Here is a 21,989-nt window from a genome sequence, read left to right as displayed (position 1 = left end):
GGGTTGTGGCTCAGTCATAGAGTGGTCACCTAGCATGCACGAGGCACTGGGTTCGATCCTCAGCACCACATAAATGTAAAATATATTGTGTCCACCTAAAACTTAAGAATAAACATTAAAAAATGTATGTACCAATGTATCATCTCTTTGCATGGTAAATAAACCCAATAAAGATTTTTTAAAAAGAGAAATTATATTTATTATAATAATTGTACTATTATTAAATAATACAATAAATTCTATTTATAATTTTAGAAGATGATTCTGATGGTGAAAAGAAAATAACTGAAAGGAAAATTTTACTGGAATAATTCAGTACATATTTGACACAAAAGGAAGAATTGGTAGACTTGAAGCTATCTCAATAGACATTATACTATCTGAAGCACAGAAATTTGATGGAAGACATTGATCTGTCTTCCATCTGTCTAGGATAAACACAAAATGACACACTCTCCATAGTTAAGCAGTTGAAAGATAAAGATTAAAACAGAAAGAAAATGAAAGACTCATCACATAAAATGAAACTACACTGTTACCATTGCTTAGTTATAGAAAACAATGGACAACAGAAGGTAATGAGAAGATGTATTCAAAATGCTAATAGAAATACAAAGAACATGTATATGCTCCTTTCATTCTCTTTTTAATATCTAGAGAGAGCATAGAAGCATTTTATATTATTTTCTTTTCTTTTTATCCTTTGTACAAATTTATTGAGGTTTGATTGGTTGCAACATATTACATATATTTAAGGTGAAAAATTTGATGCTGCTTGACATAGCCATATATCCTCTAAACTATAACTACAATAGACATTCCTTAATTCCATTTTTTTCTAAATACTCCTTGATAACTCATCCTCACCATTTTCCTACCACTATCCTCAGGCAAACATTTGATATGCTTTTTGATATTAGAGATTAATATATGTTTTGTAGAATTTTATATGAATGAAATCACAAAGTACATATTTGTTTTTATTTGACTTCCTCCACCTAGAATAATTATTTTGGGGTTCATCTTTGCTGTTATATATATACAGCAGAATAGTAGTCCATTGCATTGATATGCCACTCAATATGATGAATTTGTTGAATTATTCAACTGTTAATGTACTTTGGAGTAATTTCCAGTGTTTCCACTCTATTACAAATAGAGTGGTATGAATATTCATGTGCAAGTCTTTTTGTGGACTGTCCTCATTATCTTTCATTATGTAGACATGGAATATCAGCATCAACATATGATATATGTATGCTTAACTGTTTATGAAACTACTAAATTATACTACAACATGCTTGTGCCAGCAGTGTATGACAGTTTTCACTGTTTCATGTTCTGGTCAATATTTGTTATGTCAATCTTTGTACTTTTAGCTACTGTAGTGTGTGTAAACTAGTATCTCATTGGAGTTTTAATTTACATTTCTTTAAGGATTAATGATACTAAAGATTTTTCATGTGCCTCAACTTAATCTATTTCTAGTTATAAAAGTAACACTATATTTAATGGTCAATTCCAGTAATCAGAGTCCTCAGAAAAAAACCTTTGAAACAATATTTCTCTTATTATTCCACACTTATATATGTTGGTCTTAACTTTCACATTACAAAATCATTTGTCTGGTTATAATTCTTTGATTCAAACCACCGATGCTGCTGCCACCACACAGAGGTCCATTGATAGGGTGCCTGTAGATTTGGTTGCATGTGGCCACCTCCATCTTGGGACACTGGCCAGGACCTGGGGGGCCAGAGTGCCTGCATTTGTGCTGCCACGGCCATCTCAGGCATAGCCAACTTTGTCTGGGGACACTGGCCAGGGCCAGGAGGTCCAGGGACAGGTACCTGCAGGTTTAGCTGCCCCTGAGGTCTTCCTGCTAGGAGTGCTATTGGCCACCATCTTGCTGCTTCTTCACAGGGTCCCTCCTTTCTGTGAGTTCATCCCTGGTGGTATCACTGAATGAATGTTAGAATGGCATTGAGATCTTGAGACTGCAACATGGCTGAGCCTGGGATATCTGAAGCCCAGATCTGCCAGGTAGTAGCTGGGTTTACATGGGCCACTCTGTGCCTGGCAATTTTGTGAATAATCAGAGACTGGGAGCATTTTCTTGGCAGGAGCACAGGTCAGAAAGGTTAGAAAGAGCTGGGATCTCCCAAGCTCCTTGAGTCCTGAAATGCTTATAGACAGATGGGGCTGACTACATCCGGTCAGAAGGTTGAAAGAGGGTGTGAGGGCAGCTTACTCAGCCAATAAGTCTGGCATCCACCGGACTAAAGATAACATCAAACTGTAGACAACCCCACTTATCAACCCCACCCAAGAAAGGAAGCTGAGAAACTTTTGAATTCTAAAGGAAACAATTATTTAATTTTTCATTGTTTCCGAGCCCCCCCCTCTAATCTGTGCCATATTTGAAACCAAGTATTTTTCATGCATCAGTTTATTGTGGACTGGGATGTCTGAGATGTCTGAATAGTTTTTTTTTTTTTTTTTACAATTCTGTTGAGTATCTTTTTTTTTTTTTTCACTTCGTATAATTTTTTTTTCTCACACTTATCTGTTTCCCTGGATTTTCTTTCTCTCTTCTTCTGCTAATATCCAACCTCACTCAATTCCTCTTTCACTCTTTCTATAAATTTTTACATCTATCTTCTCTCTGCCTCCCTAATAAATATCACATCATACACCATTCTGTTATCTTTTTATCCACCATTTAAAATTGTAAACTCTTTTAACAAATTTACTGTTTATATTGTAGACAATAATTAAACATGTCATTTCTGTTTATTGCAACAAATCAGTAGGCATCTTAATAGGAGCTATTAGGTTTAAGGCCATATGTTGTTTGCATTGGATGCTGTTAATATCAGTCTTCCTTTTAAAGGCAAGACACTGGAAACCTTCAGGGACATGATAAGTCTACAAGGTAGAAATTGTATTGCCTCTGATCCATACTGCTAGATGGGAAGAAAATAAAAAAAACTGGAAAAAAACAAGGGAACAAAGGGCCCCAAACAAACCAAGATGCTCCAATAATAGAATCCATTGACAACACTGGTGAAGAAATGTAAGAAAAGGGCTTTAGGATGTACATAGTTAAACTTATCTGTGAAGTAAATGATGGTATAAGGAGTGAAATCAGACAGAAAATACAGGAAATGAAAGATCACTTTAATAAAGAAGCAGAGATTCTGGAAAAAAAAGCAGAAATTGTGGAAATGAAGAACTCAATAAATCAAATTTTAAAATTCGGTAGAAAGCATCACCAATAGACTAGACCATTTGGAAGACAAAACCACAGGTAATGCAAGCAACATATTTATATAAGGAATAGTCAATCAAAGTAGAAACTAAGTCAAATTAAAAACCAGAAATATGTTGAGGGCCATGGACAAGTCAAGATGGTGCCTGGCACTGTGCCAGGAGGAGTGGTTTGAGAAGTAACACCAGTGAGCCATTAAGATGATGAGGATTCCTTAATGGCTTACTGCTGTATCTAGATGATGTTAATTAAGATAAGCTGTGTGTAATTATTAAGATGATGAGGATTCCTTAATGACTAATTACTGTATCTAGATGATGTTAATTGAAACAAGCTGTGTATAATGAGTTAGGTATAAATATCTCTGCTGTCCTACAATAAAGGGGCTCCTGCTGTTTCAACCTTCACAAGTTGCTTGACACACACCCCCCCCCCCCGGGTTATTTTGCCCAGCCAGACTACGGCAGAGGGTGGCCCGTACGGGGAGCCCCAGGATGCTCGGGGGTGAGTGACAAGGTAGGCTGCCTGTCCCTGGAGATAGATGGGACAGGAGCAAAGCTGCTTGTCCCTGGAAGCAGATAGGGCGAGAGGAAGGATGGCCATCTCAGGAAAATGGAGAGGATTGATACAGTATGTTTGTGTCTTGTTTTGTCTTGGTGTGTTGTATTGTCTTTGTTACGAAAATATGGAAGGGGTGTTAAGTAAATTGCTAAGGGAAGGAGGCACCCCAGTGGAACCAAGAACAGTTAGGGCATACGTTGATAAAAGCCCAGGAATTCTAGTCAGAAAGAGGAAGAAAGTTCAGAGGAGGAAGGAGTATCAGGGGAAAAGTTGCAACAAAAGGCTACTACTAAATACTTTTCATCACCAGAGGGTGCATGAAGCGGTGTGGCGGCTGCCACCTGTGCAATGCAAGCCGATCGCGGGCGCAGGGGGAACTTTCCAGCAGGTGCCCCCCCCATGGGACTGCTGACACTGCAGCTGGTGGCAGATGACACGCCCCCGGCGCCCCTGAAGTTTGGTCATTTCCAATGTCAATAACTACAGTGGTTCTCCCACACCTGGAGGCTAATGAATATTGAGCACCATTAAGACCTATTTCAAATGTAAAAAACCTTGAGATAATGTATTCAATTGTTTGGAAGGTTGTTTTCTTGGTGTCTGCTGGAATGCTACAGGATTTTCTTTAGCCATCATTGCCAGAGATTTATGCAATAAAAATAATCATACAGTTTAAAGCATTTTATACCCCCCAAATTCTCTTGCACCTATTTGAAGTCCATCCCCATGTTCAACCTTGATACCAATCCCATAGTGGGATTGATGGGTCATATGGTAAATCTACTTATAATTTTTTGAGGGGCCTTCATATAGTGTTCTGTTATGGCTGCATTAATTTAGATTTCCAATTACAGTGGACAAGGTCTCCCTTTGCTTCACAATCTCACCAGCACTCATTAACTTTTGTTGTAATAAGGTAAATGCAAATCAAGGTTATGTTGATATTTCATCCCACTTCAGCTAAAATAGCAATCATCAAGGACACAAATAATAGTAAATTATGGCAAGTATATGGAGGAGCAGATACACTCATATTTGTTGATGGGACTACAAATTACCTGGAAAGCACTATGGTAATTCTGAAAAGATTAGAAATGAAATCAATATGTCCCAGCTATTCCACTCTTTGGTATCCAAAAGAAATAAAATCAGAATCCTATATGATACATTTATATCAATGTTTATATCAGCACAATTTATACTAATGAAGTTATGGAACCAGCCCAGGTATCTATCAATGGATGAAAGGATAAAGAAAATGTCCTATATATGATAATGTAGTTTTACTTAATCATAAAGTTGAAATTATGTTATTTGCTGGTAAGTGGATGGAGCTGGAGAACATCATGCTATAAGATAAGACAGACTCAGAAATAAGACAGACTCAGAAATTCAATGGTTCACTGTTTTCTCTCATATGCAGAATCTAGAGAGAAATAATTTTTAAAAGGAAGGAATTCCAAGAAGATAGAAGGAAGAACAGTAGATGAGATGAAGGAGCTCAAAATGGAGGAATGAATATATTATAATGAATTACCCTTTTAAGTGTATCATTAAAGCACCAATTAAAAAATGATGAATAAGCCAAAGGAAGACCACTAGAATTAAGGAAATGGAGCAGGGATGGGAAGAAGGGGTGGGAAAGTGGAAGTACTACAGATTGAAATGGAGCAAATATTACATGCATGTATAAAAATGTCAAAATGAAGCCCATTATTATTTAAAACTATACTCCACTCACAAAACCTTTATAAAAAACCAACAGTACTGAGTGGTATATAGTAGATGCTCTATTAAAGCCACCCAGAGCCCCCTTCAGTTCTGAGGCATCCATCCCCTATATTGTGGGAGAATTGGTAGTTACAATTTCTCAGCTAAGTGTCTTTCTGGGAGTTGTCTTCAGCCAAGGCAAGCTCCCTCACCATAATTCATGCACCCTCATCATGTGCAAAGGCAGCTTATACCAATGAGTGATAAATGTGGTAGAAGAAAGGCCTGGCACACTTCCCTCAAGGCCCAACAATCCTGAATAACAATTTTAACTTCTTACAGGATCAATCTTTGTTGTGACTCCATTACAATTCAAGTATACTTCCTTTTAAATCCTACTTCTTTTACTTGACCATTGGTGCTAATCTTGATGGTATGCCCCCAACAAACAAACCCTACACACATCTTAGAATCAGTTTCCCAGGGCCCTAAACTAAGACAAATGTCTATTATGTTATCTTCATAAAGGGATATCCTTAATGTCTAACAAGAATTTATTATCCCCATAAGTAATCAGGTAAATTGAAATAAGTTAAATAAATTGATCAGCACTCATGATTGTGGGCTGAAGTCTCAATATGTTACTTTCCTTCAATAAAAATCCTAGCAGGTTTATTTAGCTGGAAACTCTTAGTAATTTGAAAGTTTACATGAATAAAAGCATAGTGACTTTGGATATCTGTGAAGCCAATTATCCTGATCCAAGAATAATTTAGTCCTACTAAATTCCAAGGGGGAGTGATAGAACTCTGTCAGCCTTAATTGGTTCCATCCTTGAATGTGGGTAGGGCCCTGAGGCATGGAGTAAGGAACTCTTTTTCTTGTCACAAATATGGAGACTTGGCCCAAATAATATTTCACCCTTCCCCCAGGTAGTGACTAATAATGGAAAGAAAAATGTATAAATCCCTCAGGTGCCAGTTTCATAAGGAAAAAGGTATGACTCTGTTTTCTAGGCTCTTTTCAGTTAGTTTAGCAGAGAGATGGCTCAATAGGTCTGAGTTAGCTCAACAGAACAGGCTATGACCAATAGTGGAGTAATCTTCGTTTTAGAGTCACATAAGTGTTTCCTTCTTTTGATCCCCTAAATACACAGGGCATTATGGTAACAGGGGGCCCTCTCTACAAAACACTGACCACCGTGAACAGTCCAGGTGTGTCTGTACTAAGCTCAGTGTTCTATGAGATAAGGAGAGTTCAGGAATTTTCCGTGGTCCTCTCCATCTTGGCTTATACATTTTAACCTGCATTTTATAACTGTATTTTATGGTAGTTGGGGCCTATATCCATTCCTCTTACATTCCTTAAAACTTCCCTTTGGATAAGTAATTGCCAAAAGAAGCCTCCCTAAGCCTTGACTAGATTCCTCTGATTAAAAAAAAAAATTCCATTGTCTAGTTAATAAGAAAGCTTTAAAAATTATTTTCCAAGTGCCTTCCCTTTGCCTTTCCCTAAATTGAATGTAGCTTAACTTTCAGGAAGAAAACAGAACTGATATGGGAAGCTTAAAATAGATGATATCCAGTAGGGTTTGGAGTGAAAAAAGAGAATTTTAAATGTTATTTACATAGGGTATGACTATTAATAAGAACAAGAATTCCTCTAAATCTTTCCCAGCAGAAGCATGATGTCCGGGAAAGATACAAGTAGGAAATATATGAAGGAACACACCTTGGCTCAGATATCACTTCAGTTCCAGGCATATCATGTTGGAACAGGTTTACTGCAATCAGAACACAGAGACCTTTCAAGTAATGCCAATGTAGGCTGCAATTGTGCTTGAGCATAAAGCGGAAGCTTTGCTGTTTTCTCCATGAAAAGCGATTAATTTTTTGATTGGTAGGAAGAAAAGTTTAGTTGGCACATAATATAAGCTCGGGTAAACAATGTGCTGGCTTGGACTTTCGTGGAGGTCTATGCTATTGTAGAAGCATTGCTGAACTACCTGCGGGCACCAAGGCAACCATTTGAAAGACCTGGAAAGAAATTTTCTCTGTATTCTGGAGCTCAAGTAAGTGATCAGAATGCTGATGGTGGTTGGATGTCAGACCGCCCTCTGACAGAGGTTGAGGAGAATCACTAGACCAGCTAGAGAGTGTCTCCGGGCTGAGCGAGAGGGTGAATGTCACCACCCGGCCTGGCAAAAATCACACCGAGGCGGGAGTTGAGTCAGCCGAGATGGCGCAGCAACTCAGTTTATTGTGGAGGGAGAGGACTTATAGAGAGAGGAGAAGGAGGTGGGGGCAAAGGCAGGGGGCAATCAGAGATCGGAGAGTCCCCCAGATTGGGGTAGCCTAGGCACCCCAGTTACAGAAACAGAGCCCCCTTACCCTAGTTGCAGAAACAATACCCCATTAGGTATGTGTGTCCCCTTGCTGGGGAGTTATTCTTTGTGTTTGCAGAAGCCATATCTTGGGGCCATTCAGGCATGTATATGGAAGCCATTTCTCAAGCTCTAACTGTCATGTACATGGAGAATCACAAAACCAGAATCACAAGACTGGGGATTTCTTTTTCCCCAGCGATTGCACTTCCATGGTCAGCAGAGGTCCCAACAGTTGGAGGCAAGGATATTTCTTCCTCTCTAAGTCTAGCCTTTGGATTTCATTTAGCTCTACCTCTGTAATATCTCAACAATCTTTTTTTTTAATCACAGGATAATGATATCTAGGAACTTAGAAAGCTAACAGTCAATGAACTGCTTTAAAAAAGAGATCTGCTTTCAAATTCCTTATTCAGATTGCTGATCATGTTCTCCCATTCCCTGAATTTTAGAAGTCGTGCCATTTACCTAGTCTCTTCTTTTAAGATCTCAGAGCAAAAAGAATGGAATCAATGTTTTAGACTTGGTAGTGACCATAGTGGTGTTCCAGTTACCAAGATTTCTCTCTTAAAATACAGATGGTTCAGTGAATAAATTTAAATGTTCATTAAAAAGTTATTATTAGTGTTTTAAATGGCATTTTAAAAAGTAGACTTTAAAAAAACTGATTTATTATTGAGGCATAATTTACATAAAGCAAATTTCATTATATTTAAGAATAATTTAAGTTTTATTTATGTATACATCCACATAATTATCCCTGTAGTCAATATAATGAACACATTCATGATTGCCAAAGTGTTTTCATGTACTTTTGTAAATGCTCCTTTCTTTTCTCCGTCCCCAGATAACTACTGACTTATTTTCATAAAGATTATTTTCATTTTCTAGAATTTTATATATATGAAATCATATCATGTGCATCATACAATTTTTTGTCTGACTCCTTTAATTTAGTGATTCTGTTGAGATTCATGTGTGTTGTGTATAAAAATAGTTCAGTTCTTTTATTGCTATACATATTATATTGTATGGATAACCACAACTTTTTCATCCATTTGCCTGTTAATGAAGTTCTGAGTTATTTCCAATTATTGTTTTTTATAAATAAGGCCACAATGAATGTAAATATGCAAGCCTTCTTGTACTTTTATCACTCTTATAAGTTTGTATGCAAAGATAAATATCTTTCATAGATTCAAGATTTGAGTGAAAGATTTTGAATACATGCATATGGCAATGGAGGGAGATATCAGAAAACCTATCATTTAGAGATTATATCTCTTTGGAAAACTTAACCTGCTTTTCTATAGTATGCAAACTTACCTACACCCATATGAATCCTCTAATGGGGAAGCATTGCTGATACTTGTTTGTTGTATTTGTCAGCTTTGTAAAATAATAATATACAAAGCACCATTTTTTGAAATATTTTTATTTTGGCTGTATAAGTGCCAAATAGGCCTATCATTTTTACTCAGTACTAGAGAGATTTTGTTAGTGTCCAGGATCATAGAAATTTCTTTCTTCAGATCTTGACTCATTTTTCTAGTGCACATGGTTATGATTTAAATAAAGCCCTACATTTCCCTTTAATATGTATTGTTTGAAAAACTTTGGTGGTTGTGTGTATTAGTGGGTTTATTTGACTTACAGAATCTGTGAACCAACTCATTTGTTTCTGACTTTAACAGAGTTAACTAGACAAAATATAGGATGCCCAGTTAAATTTGGATTTCAAATAAACAATGAGTAATTTATGAGATCCATTTTTTTCAAGATGTTATGGATTATTCTATCCATATTATATTATCTATATTATATTATTATATCTATATTACCATGCTTTGCAATAGTTAAAAATAATAAAACCATCTAATTAAGGGTTTGTACATTTTAATTATCATGTCTTCTTTTCCTTCACCCCACAGATCTAGTAGCCTCCCTACAAAGTTTCTGATGTTTCTATGATTTCAATTTTTACAAATTCTGCCTTTAAGTGATTGATTGCATGTGGAATTTATCTTTATGTGTCTGCCTATTTCACTCAATATAATGTTCTTCAATTCCATCCAGACTGTCACAAATAACAGAATTCTTCATTTTTCAAAGACTGAATAGTATTCCATTATGTATGTATACCACATTTTTTTAATCCATTCATCCACTGAGGGGCATTCAGGTGATTTCATAACTTGGCTATTGTTAATAATTCCACAATGAATACAGGACTCCACATATCTCTTAGACGTACTGATTTCAAATATTTTGTATGAATACCTAGAACTAGTATTGCTAGATCATATGGTAATTCTTTTAATTAGAAAGAGAGAGTTAGCCAAGATATCCAGATAAAACTGCTTTAACTGAAACTTTATCACAATGGTCAGTACAATGAATTGAACAATATTGCAAGATTGGTGATAAGGAGATCTTGGTAGAAATATATGCATGGACCTCTTTAAAATATCCCAAGATGTGACAATACTCATACTCCATGTGAATAATCACTAAAAGATATTTTTTGCAGGTGATACTTGAAAGGATTAGGTGAACAAAATGACCTATTATGTGTATATAAATTGTGCTCTTTCCTGATTGGCCCACTGCTTTCTCAAAGAGCTCATGAATAAAGGAGTAATATGTATATGGGTCCCATATAATTCCACTCACCATGCTGATCTGGTTACTAGTAGTAATCACCATTGTGTTGATGGTACCACTGACTAAGGATAGCAGCATGGTGGCAGCTTATTTAGATCATAAGCTGCTTTTCATGAAGGTATCAATAATTTGTTCTCACAAATTAGACATTGATAGTGATAATATTAGGCTTTTCCTGAGGGGCCTGCTTCTTTATTTAATATGAAGTTCACAGTTTCCTCAGAAAACATTGATTTTGACAAAACAGTTGCTTTTAAGGAAAGGTACGTAAAACAATAGTCTGAAGTTTACTATTCATATTTGTTTTATTCATTTAATGCCCAAATAGTTATGGAACACCTGGGAAATGCCATGAAAAGTTCATTGTGCTGGGAATACAACAGGGGACAGTAAAAATAATAAATAAATTTCTGACCACAGTTTATGTTGCTATTGGAGAGGAAGCATGGCAAACAACAAACATATATTAGTTGATAATAAAAGCTTGAATAAGCAACCAATATATAGGCTGGTCTTTTTGTAGTTAGGACATATGAAGGATTAAGAGTTTGTGGGTGTCATTTTAAAATTATAACTTCAAATCAGTCACAAACATTGTGGCTTCCCATCCTTCAAAGTGAAATATAATAATTTTTAGGTCTTAGTATCCTAGATTAGATATTTCGATCAAAAGAAACATTATCAGTCTGTTGAGTTAGAAATTAAAACTGCTAAAATATTGACTTTTCTCTTTTTTTCTTCTTTAGCATGGCCAGGGGTTTATTAATTTTATTTACTTTTTCAAAGAACCAACTTTTTATTTTGTCATTTTTTTCAATTGTTTCTTTTGTTTCTATTTCATTGATTTTTGGCTCAAACTTTAATTATTTCCTGTCTTCTACTGCTCTTGGTGTTGATTTGTTCTTCTTTTTCTAGGGCTTTGAAATGTAATGTTAACATTTATTTGTTGACCTTTTATTCTTTTAATGAATGAGCTCAATGCAACAAACTCTTCTCTTAGTACTGCCTTCTTAGTGTCTCAGAGATTTTGATGTGTTGTGTTAGTGTTCTCATTCACCTCTAAGAATTATTTTATTGTATCCTTGACTTCTTCTACTATCCATTAATCATTGAATAGTGTATAGTCTGCATTTGTAAGAACCTTCTATTTTTTATTTTATCATTGTTTTTAATTTCATTCCATTGTAATCTGATAGAATGCAGAGTATTATCTCAGTTTTTTCTTTTTTTGTATTTACTAAGAGTTGCTTTGTGGCATAAGATATGATCTATTTTAGAGAAGAAGCCATATGCTACTGAGAAGAAAGTATATTCACCCATTGATGGATGAAATATTCTAAATAAGACTGTTACATCTAAATTATTGATTGTATTATTTAGTTCTATGGTTTCTTTATATAGTTTCTGTTTGGGAGATCTGTCAAATAGGGAAAGAGGTGTGTTAAAGTCACCCAATATTATTGTGTTCTTGTCTTTTTAACTCTTGAAATTGAGAAGAGTTGGTTTGATGTACATAGATGCTCTATTTGGAGGGGGGCTTAAATATTTATAATTGTTATGTCCTGCTGATATATTCTTCCCTTAAGAAGTATGAAATGCTACATCGATGTTCATAGCAGCACAATTCACGATAGCAAGATTGTGGAATCAGCCTAGATGCCCTTCAATAGATGAATGGATAAAAAAAATGTGGCATTTATACACAATGGAGTATTACTCTGCATTAAGAAATGACAAAATCATAGAATTTGGAGGGAAATGGATGGCATTAGAGCAGATTATGCTAAGTGAAGCTAGTCAATCTTTAAAAAATAAATACCAAATGACCCCTTTGATATAAGGGGAGTAAACAAGGACAGGGTAGGGACGAAAGTTTGAGAAGAAGATTTACATTAAACAGGGATGAGAGGTGGGAGGGAAAGGGAGTGAGAAGGGAAACCGCATGGAAATGGAAGGCGATCCTCAGGGTTATACAAAATGACATATAAGAGGAAAGGAGGGGTAAGACAAGATAATACAAATCGAAGAAATGATTTACAGTAGAAGGGGTAGAGAGAGAAAAGGGGAGGGGAGGGGAGGGGGGATAGTAGAGAATAGGACAGACAGCAGAATGCATCAGACACTAGAAAGGCAATTTGTCAATCAATGGAAGGGTAACTGATGTGATACAGCAATCTGTATACGGGGTAAAATTGGGAGTTCATAACCCACTTGAATCAAAATGTGAAATATGATGTATTAAGAACTATGTAATGTTTTGAACGACCAACAATAAAAAAAAAGAAGTATGAAATGTTTTTCATTGTCTCTTCTGATTAACTTTGTTTTGAAGTATACTTTATCTGAGATTATGCAATCCATATGAGTCATAAGTTTTTTCCCATCCTTTTACCTTGAGCCTGTGGATGTCTTTGCCCATGAGGTGAGTCTCTTGAAGATAGTATATTGTTGGGTCTTACTTTTTAATCCAATCTGCCAATCTATGTCTTTTGATTGATGAGTTCAGACCACTAACATTCAAGGTTGTTATTGAGATATGATTTGTATTCCCTGTCATTTTGATTTATTTCTGGTTTTTAATTTGACTTAGTTTCTCCTTTGGTTGAATATTCCTTTAGTGTAGTTCCTCCCTCCTTTAGCTGTTTTTCACATTTACTTTTTAACTTCATCCTCATGGAATATTTTGTTGAGAATGTTCTTTAGTGTTGGCTTTCTAGTTGTGAATTCTTTTGATTTTAGTTTATCATGGAAGGTTTTAATTTTATCTTCAAGTATGAAACTTAATTTTGCTGGATATAAAATTCTTAGTTGGCATCCATTTTCTTTCAAAGTTTGAATTATTCCAGGACCTCCTAGCTTTGAAGGGCTGGGTTAAGAAATCAGTTGAGATTCTAATTGGTTTTCCCCTATACATAATTGTTGGTTTTTTTCTTCTCATGGCCGTTAAAATTTTATCTTTATTCTCTGTGTTAGTTATTCTCATTATAATGTGTCCTGGTGTGGCTCTGCTGTCATTTTGTACATTTGGGGTCCTGAAAGCCTCTTGTACTTGATTTTTCCATTCCATTCTTTAGGTTTGGGAAATTTCTGCTATTATATCACTGAAAAGATTGTGCATTCCTTTGGTTTGTTTCTCTTCTCTTTCATCTATTCTGATAACTTTTAAATTTGTTCTTTTTCATGTTATCCCATAATTCTTGGATGTTCTGTTTATGATTTCTTACCATCTTCTCTGCATGGTCAATTCTGCTTTCAAGATTATATAAGTTGTCTTCATTGCCTGAGGTTCTGTCTTCCAAGTGGCCTAGTCTGTTGGTGATGCTTTCTATTGAATTTATAATTTGGTTTACTTATTCTCTCTTTTCAAGAATTTCTGCTTAGTTTTTTTTTTCTCACAATCTCTGTTTATTCAAGTGATCTTTCACTTTCTGTATTTTCTCTTTGATTTCACTCCTTATGCTGTCCTTTACTTCACATATCCATTTAACTATGTACAATCTGAACTCCTTCTTGAACATTTATTCTCTTGTGTTATCAGTGGCTTTTGTTGTTGAAGCATCTTGATTTGTTTGGGGCACTTTATTGTTCATGTGTTTTCCCATCTAGGAGTATGGATCTAAGATAGCACAAATTCTACCCTGTAGACCTATAGTGTCCCTGAAGGTTCCAGCACCTCACTTTTAATGGTGGGACCAATAACAATAGCACCGAGTATAAAAAGTATATAGCCTTAAACCTAATATTTCCCACTAAAGTGTCTGCTGTTTTCTCACATTAAACCACAATGATGAGTTCAATAACTATTTGTGGTGTAAACAGAAAATTGGCAAGAACAGTTTACAATTTCAATTTGTGGACAAAAGACCAGAACTAGTATTGAAGGTGATGCTTACGAGGGAGGAAGAGAGAAGCTAGTAGCAAAAATTCACAGGAAGGGTGAAAGAGGATCTGACAGAGATTGGCTCTTGGTTGGAGAAAAGTTGGAAAGAAAATCCCAGGAAACAGACAAGTGAGAGGAAGAATACAAACAAAGAGAAAAAAATTAAAGACATAAGAATACAACAAAATGCAAAACACCATTCCTGTATCATTGTCTTCCACACACTGATGCATAAAAACACCCTGCTCCAAAAATGGTAGATATATTAGCAAGTTGAAATATAAAATAAAATGAAATAAATCTCAATGGAAAATTGAACTATCTCTGTCAGCATTCTAAAGTTTCTCGGCCCTGTCTCTGATGTCTCTCAGGATCACCAGGCCCAGATCAGCCCTCAGAGACCCAGTCACTATCCCATAAATCTGGGCTTCAGATACCTCAGGCTTGGGCACGCTGCAGTCCTAAGATCTCAATGCTGCTCCTACTTGCATAGAGACCACCAGGGATACACTCATGTAAAGGAGTAATTCTGAAATGCAGCAGCAAAACAAGGACCATAAGCACTCCCAGCAGGAAGACCCCAGGTACATTCATACCAGAAGGCACCCCCACACTGGGCCTGCAAGTCCCAGACAGAGTCCCCAGACAAAGAATCTTGTGATGGTAAATCTGCTAGCACCTTGGCCCTGGCCCCAGACAGCATCCCCAAATGGGTTGTAGCCACATGCAACCAAACCTGGAGTCTCCTCCACAGCAGACCTCTAGGCAGTGGTAGCAGTAGTAGTGGCTGTGGTTGGTGGCAGCAGGCAGTGGATCAGCAGCAGCAGTAGTGAAACAGTGTCAGCAGTGGCTGCACCAGTGGCTGCAACTGCAGTTGTGGGAGCAGCATCACCAGGTGATCTCTGAGGAGCAGCAGTGGTGTTGGCATCAGTTGTGTCGGGGGCGGAAGTGTCCGTGGTGGCAGAAGTGGATGGCTGCAGATGTATGGGCAGCAGCACCCAGAAAGAAGACCTCCAGGCAACCTCAGGTTGGCAGCAGCGGTATCAGAGGCAGCAGCATTGGTGGCAGTAGTGGAAATGGCAGGTGATTGGAGAAGAGACCTCTGGGCATCAGCGGCATCGACCTCAGAGGTAACATTGGGGGTATCAGTGGCAGTGCCCAGAGAAAAGACCTCTAGGCATGGCAGCAGGTCTGAGGCAGCGACATCCATGGCCCATAATGTGTTTTTGAATGAAGTTTGCCAATATTTTATTAAGAATTTTTGGATCTATGTTGATCAGGGATATTTGAAGTTTTCTTTTTTGTCTTTGCCTGGTATCAGTTATACTAGCTTCATAGGATGATTTTAGCAGTGTTCCCTCCTTTTCTATTTCATAGACTAATCTGATATAGATTGACATTAGTTCTTCTTTAAAAGTCTGGTAGAATTCAGCTCAGACTCCATCTGGTCCTAGGCTTTCTGAAATTTCATCTATTTAAGAGTTCTACATATTTGTGATTTTATTTGAATACATCATATGAATTTAGATTTATTTATTTAGCTTTTACTAACATTTAAGAAGGAGAAAAGGAAAAGGTAACTATCAAAATAGAGGATAAGTGCCTTAAAATAGCTGAGAGATGCACAGATAAAGAAGCCATTATTGCCTTTATCTGAAACTTGGAACAACTAAAGTCTGTTGCCTTTTTGGTACCAGTTGACAGCCACGGAGTTGCTCAGTCCAAAATATCTTCCAATTATTATCATGGTGAAGGTCATAATTCTTAAAATTCAGTTCACTGTTTTTAATATTACTACTTTGTCCAATCTGAGACCACTGATAAAATGTAAGGGATGTCCTATTTCAGTAATGACATATACAATTACTGGCATTTTAGTAAAAAAGAAAGTGATTTATTTTAAAGTGGTACATTTTAAAATTCCACTTTTATACACAAAAGTGGGATTCATTGTGATGTGGGCATGTGTATACTTATTAATTTCAGTCTTCCCTTCCTCCCCTTTCCCATTTCTCCTTCCTCCCCATCACTTCTCTTCTTCTACTCCACTATTCTCTCTTCTATTTTAATGAGATTCTTCCTCCTTTTATAAGGTTCTTATTTCTCTCTAGCTTCTGAATGTAAGAGAAATCATTCAACCCTGATCTTTTTGAGTTCATTTCACTCAGCATGATGCTCTCCAGTTCCATCCATTTACCAGCAAATGCTATTTCATTCTTCTTTATATCTGAGTAAAATTCCGTTGTGTATATATACTACATTTTCTTTATCTAATCATTTTATCAGAACTCATTAATAACCAATAAGAAGATGATACAAGTTGATTTTAATATTATTTATTATCTTGTTTCTCATCTTGTGCATGAAAAACAGAACTGCATCTAACTATTTGAAGTTCTTTATTGCCAAAAAAGAACATTAATGTTTCAACAATTCAAAAAAAAAAGAATAAAATATCTAAGAATAAAGTTGACCAAGGAGATAAAACGTATTTACACTGAAAACTATAAAATACTGGTGAAAAAACTGTAGAAGACACAGAAAAATAGAAAGACATCTCATGTTCATGAATTAGAAGAATGAATACTGTTAAAAATTTCTGTACTACCCAAACTGAATTATAGATTCAATCCAATTTCTATTAAAATACCAATAGCATTTTCTACAGAACTAGAAAAATAATTCTAAAATTCATACAAAATCATAAAAGACCCTGAATAACTAAGGCACTCTCAAGCAAAAAGAACAAATCTGGAAGCATCACATTTTTTGAGTAAAACTATATTAAAAGACTATAGTAATGAAAACAGCATGGTAATAATATAAAATAATACATGAACCCATGGAGCAAAATACAAAGCCTAGAAATAAAACCTCAAGGATGTGGTCAAATGATTTTTTTACCAAGAATACCTAATAGGGAAAAGACTTGTCAATAAATGATTCTAGGAAAACTGGATATCTACATCAAAAAGTAAAATAAAGAGCCATGTGTGGTGGCACATACCTTTAATCCCAACGACTCAGGAGTCTGAGGCACGAGGATTGCAATTCAAGACCAGCCTCAGCAATTTAGAGAGGCCTTGAGTAACTTAGTGAGACCCTTTCACAAGATAAAAAAATTTAAAATGCTGGGAATGTTGCTCAGTGGTTAAGGACCCCTGGGTTCAATCTCTGGCACCAAAACAAACAAACAAAATGGACGCCACTCTTACACCACACTCAAAAAATCAATTCAAAAGAAAATAAATACATAAGTGTAACACCTGAAGTGATTAAAATTCTTAGAAGGGAAATTAGAGAAAAATTTTCTTTTCATTTGATTGATATTTGTTTTGACACCAAAAGCATGGCAACAAAAGCAAAAACAAATAAATGAGACTATTAAGTAATGAGACTATCAGACTAAAACTTTTCAGCCCAGCAAAGGAAATAATCAACAAATACAAAGGCAGCCTGTTGAATGGGAGAAAACATTTGTAAACTATATTTTCTAAAAATTTTAAAAAATTTTTCCTACATTATTTGTTATTTTGAGTTTTATGTAAACAACTAACATATTTCATATATTTTTAAAACTAAAGTGTAAATTACTGTATGAGCCATAGTTATTTTCAGGCTCAATGAAAAACAATGAGTAATTTATGTATCTTTATAGTCATACAAAAGCATTTCAACTTACTCTGAAAATCTTACTATATTGAATGAACCGTTCTCATTATAATAAAATTTAGTCTTACATGAAAGCCAAGCATCTCATGATACAAATACCAGTAAGTGCCCATTTCTGTGACTTCTGGAAACCACTAGAATCAGCTGAAATCAGCACTTGACTTCTCAACTCATTAAACTGTCTCTCAGAGAATGTTGTTACTGTGTTCCTAGTTCCAATCCAACCATGCAGATCTCACAAAGAAAATTCAAATAGAAAACTTTTCTTTTGGGGGTTGTAGCTCAGTGGTAGAGTGCTTGCCTAGCACATGTAAGGCCCTGGGTTCAATTCTCACACCAATAAAAACAAATAAATAAAATAAAGGTATTGTGTCCATCTACAACTAAAAAGAAATCTTTTTTATGTTTTACTAACTCATTAATTATGAATATCAATGGGGGTTTGGGTGATTGTTCTATCCATGCATACAACATGCATTCATCAAATCCAACCTCCTTTTATCCACTCACCCCTATACATCGTTCCCAGCTCCTATTAATCACAATTCTAAATTCAGATTGACTTTTTTTATTTTCCACATATGAGGGAGAGCATGTGATACTTGTCTTTCTGTGTCTGGCTTATTTCATTTAACATAATGTCTCTCAGGTACATTGATTTTGCTGCAAATAACAGGATTTCCTTCTTATTTATAGCTGAATATTATCCCATTGTGTAGATACATCACATTTTCTTTACCCATTTAGCTGTTGTCATGCACATAGACAGATTCCACCATATCTTAGCAATTGTGAATAATGCTGCAATATACATGGGCTTGTAGGTAACTCTTTGACTTGCTGATTTCATTTTCTTTGGATATATATTTTGGATCATATAATAGATCTCTGTTTAGTTTCCTGAGTAAATTCCATACTGTTCTCCTTAATGACTGTACTAGTTTACATGACCACCAACAGTGTATAAAATACCCATTTTCTCTACATTCTCATGAGCATTTGTTATTTTTTTGTTTTTTGATAATAGTCATTGTAACTAGAATGAGACTACATCTTACTGTGGTTTTAATTTGCATTTCCCTTATAGCTGCTATCGAGCATTCTTTTACATAATTATTGATCATATGTATTTCTCCTTTAGAGATGTGTGTGTTCAGAGCATTTGCCCATTTTTTTTTTAGTTGGATTATATTTTGCTATTAACTTTTTGAGTTCCTTTTATATTCTGGATATTAATTCTCTAACAGATAAATAACTGGCAAGGATTTTCTCCCATTCTGTACGTTATCTCTTCACTCTGTTGATTGCTTCATTTGCTATATAGAAGCATTACAGTTTGGTATAATCCTGTTTGTCAATCTTTTATTTTGTTTCGGTATAATCCTGTTTGTCAATCTTTTATTTTGTTTCCTGTGCTTTGGGGTCCAATCCAGAAAATCATTGTCTGTCCCAACATCTTAAGATATTTTCATCATGTTTTCTTCCAATATTTTTGTAGTCTCAGGTCTGCCACGCGACCAGAGCTGGCTTCATGAAAGAAGGCTCGATTGATGAGTAATTGCTAGGGAGTTTTAAATTAAAGAGACAAGACTGTAATTACCTTTAATACCAGCTCCTCGGGGACGGCTTCTCCTAGCTCCCGCCTCCAGCCACCTAATGCTGCAGCAAGGTTTACAGAAGAGACTAGCAAGAGAGGGAGTGGGCTTTTATTGGGGAACAAAAACTTCCGGGGAAAATCCCATCCAATGAAGGTTAAGAGGGGCAGCATCCCAAGGTCAGGGGCAACGATTGGGTCTTTGAGGCAGTGGCCAGACACGCCTCTGCACAGACAAGCCCTCAGACCTGGAGAAGGGTGGGGAAAGCTCTGACACAGCTGTGTCTAAGCGCCTCTCACCCAGCCAGGGAGGTAACTCAAATCACGTGTAAGGATGGCCTCCCATACTCAGGTCATACATTTAGGTATTGGATCCATTTTGAATTTATTTTTGCACAGGGTGAGCAATAGGGGTGAGGTTTCAATATTCTGAATAATGTATATTTAGTATTAGTATTCCTAGCATCATTTATTGAAGATGCTATCCTTTCTCCAATGTGTTTTTGACAACTTTTTTGATAATTAGTTGACTACAGATGCACAGATTTCTGGATAGAAGACTTAGTGGGGTAAAAGAAACCCACTCTGTTCCATTGATCTATGTGTCTGTTTTTATCCTGATACCAGGTTGTGTGTTTTGGTTACTAGGACTCAGTAATATGTCTTAAAATCATGTTTCATGAGGTCTTCAGCTTTGTTCCTTTTGTTCAAGATTGCTTTGGCTATGTGATTTTTTTTTGTGCTTCCATATGAATTTTAAAATTACTTCTCTATTTCTGTAAAGGTTGTCATTGATATTTTAATGGGGATTGCATTTAATCTATAAATCGCTTTCAGTAGTACACACATTTGGACCATATTAATTCTTCTAATCCATAAGCTTTTAAAAATACCAAGAACTCAGGAGAGAGGCAAGACTACTTAAAACAAGCCATTTTTAGCAAAAGTATTAATCTTTAGAACCACGAGGTGCCTGGTTGATTTTTCTCTTGTAAGCGTGAGGTACAAACTATCTTAAAAGTCTAATTCAAAACTTACCTTCTCCAGAAATCCTTATCTAGTGTTAGTTTCACATCAAGTTTTTTTTCTGTAATGTCCTGGATTAATTTCTAATAGGTCCTTATCTTAAACTCTCATATAGACATTTACAAATTGCCTTGGATTGATTTTGCACTGAGTTAGACAAGTGTAGTATGTTTAAAAGTGTTGCTTTCCCCTCTACTTTATACTAGATTAGATAAGCAGTCATAATGGAATACAAAAAATTGAAACCTCAAAAAGATAGCACTACATGCAAACCAGATATTAAAAATTTCAAACACTGACACCTTGTGCTAACATGTAGTAGTCTTCTATATCTATAGTATTTATGTTTTCAGTATAATACTAATGTAAATATTGGTGTATTCTATGAGTCTCCAGGAATTTGTTTTCCATCTCTTTTCATTAAAATTGCTTTTATTCTTAAGTTGTAAGCCTATGGCCTGAAAAACAAATATCTTCTATTTTATAATTTCATTCAACTTGAGTCTCAGACTGAAAACCAGAGGTTTCATTTTATTTATATTTCTGATTATGATATGTTTTGACTATTTCAGGGCAATGTTTAGATTTTATGAAACATTTGTTTATTAGCTTATCACTTTTCCTACAATTAGATACTATCACAGCTTGAATTCTTATGAAGTAATTATATTTGACATAAATAATATCAAAATTTTGTAAATAAGACATTCATGTAATACGTTTTAGAAATATTTGAGTCTCCAGGAAATTTTTTATTTTTCTCCCACACTTTGGTGATTACGTGGCTTTGCTAAAAAATATAGGTTCTTGGTACAAAATGCTTCTTCCTCAAAGTTTTATATCATCTCTTTTACAGTCATCCAGCCTCTTTTGTTTCGGATGAAAAGACTCATTTCCTAATTTGAAAAAATCTGTAAAAAAAAAAGAAATAGATGTTATTGCATCCATATTGATTCAAACCTAATTAAATTTACATTATGGGAGGGAGTTACATCAGAGATCCGTGATGCTGGAGCTCACTGGCATCCATAGAACATATGACAAAGATGAAAAGCAAAATCTACAGAACACAGTTAGAGGAAGGAAAGAAAAACTTTGTACGTTTTGTACAGTTAAATTCTGTAGCAAAACCAGTATCACAATCTTTTTTTTATAAATCATCTATGTCACTCAAGGAATTTTGAGAGCATGGAGATGCATACAGTCGAGAAAGGTATCATGCAAGCTG

The sequence above is a fragment of the Urocitellus parryii genome, chromosome 11, assembly GCF_045843805.1.
Source record: "Urocitellus parryii isolate mUroPar1 chromosome 11, mUroPar1.hap1, whole genome shotgun sequence".
Lineage (NCBI taxonomy): Eukaryota > Metazoa > Chordata > Mammalia > Rodentia > Sciuridae > Urocitellus > Urocitellus parryii.
Note: the sequence above shows the minus strand (reverse complement) of the source record.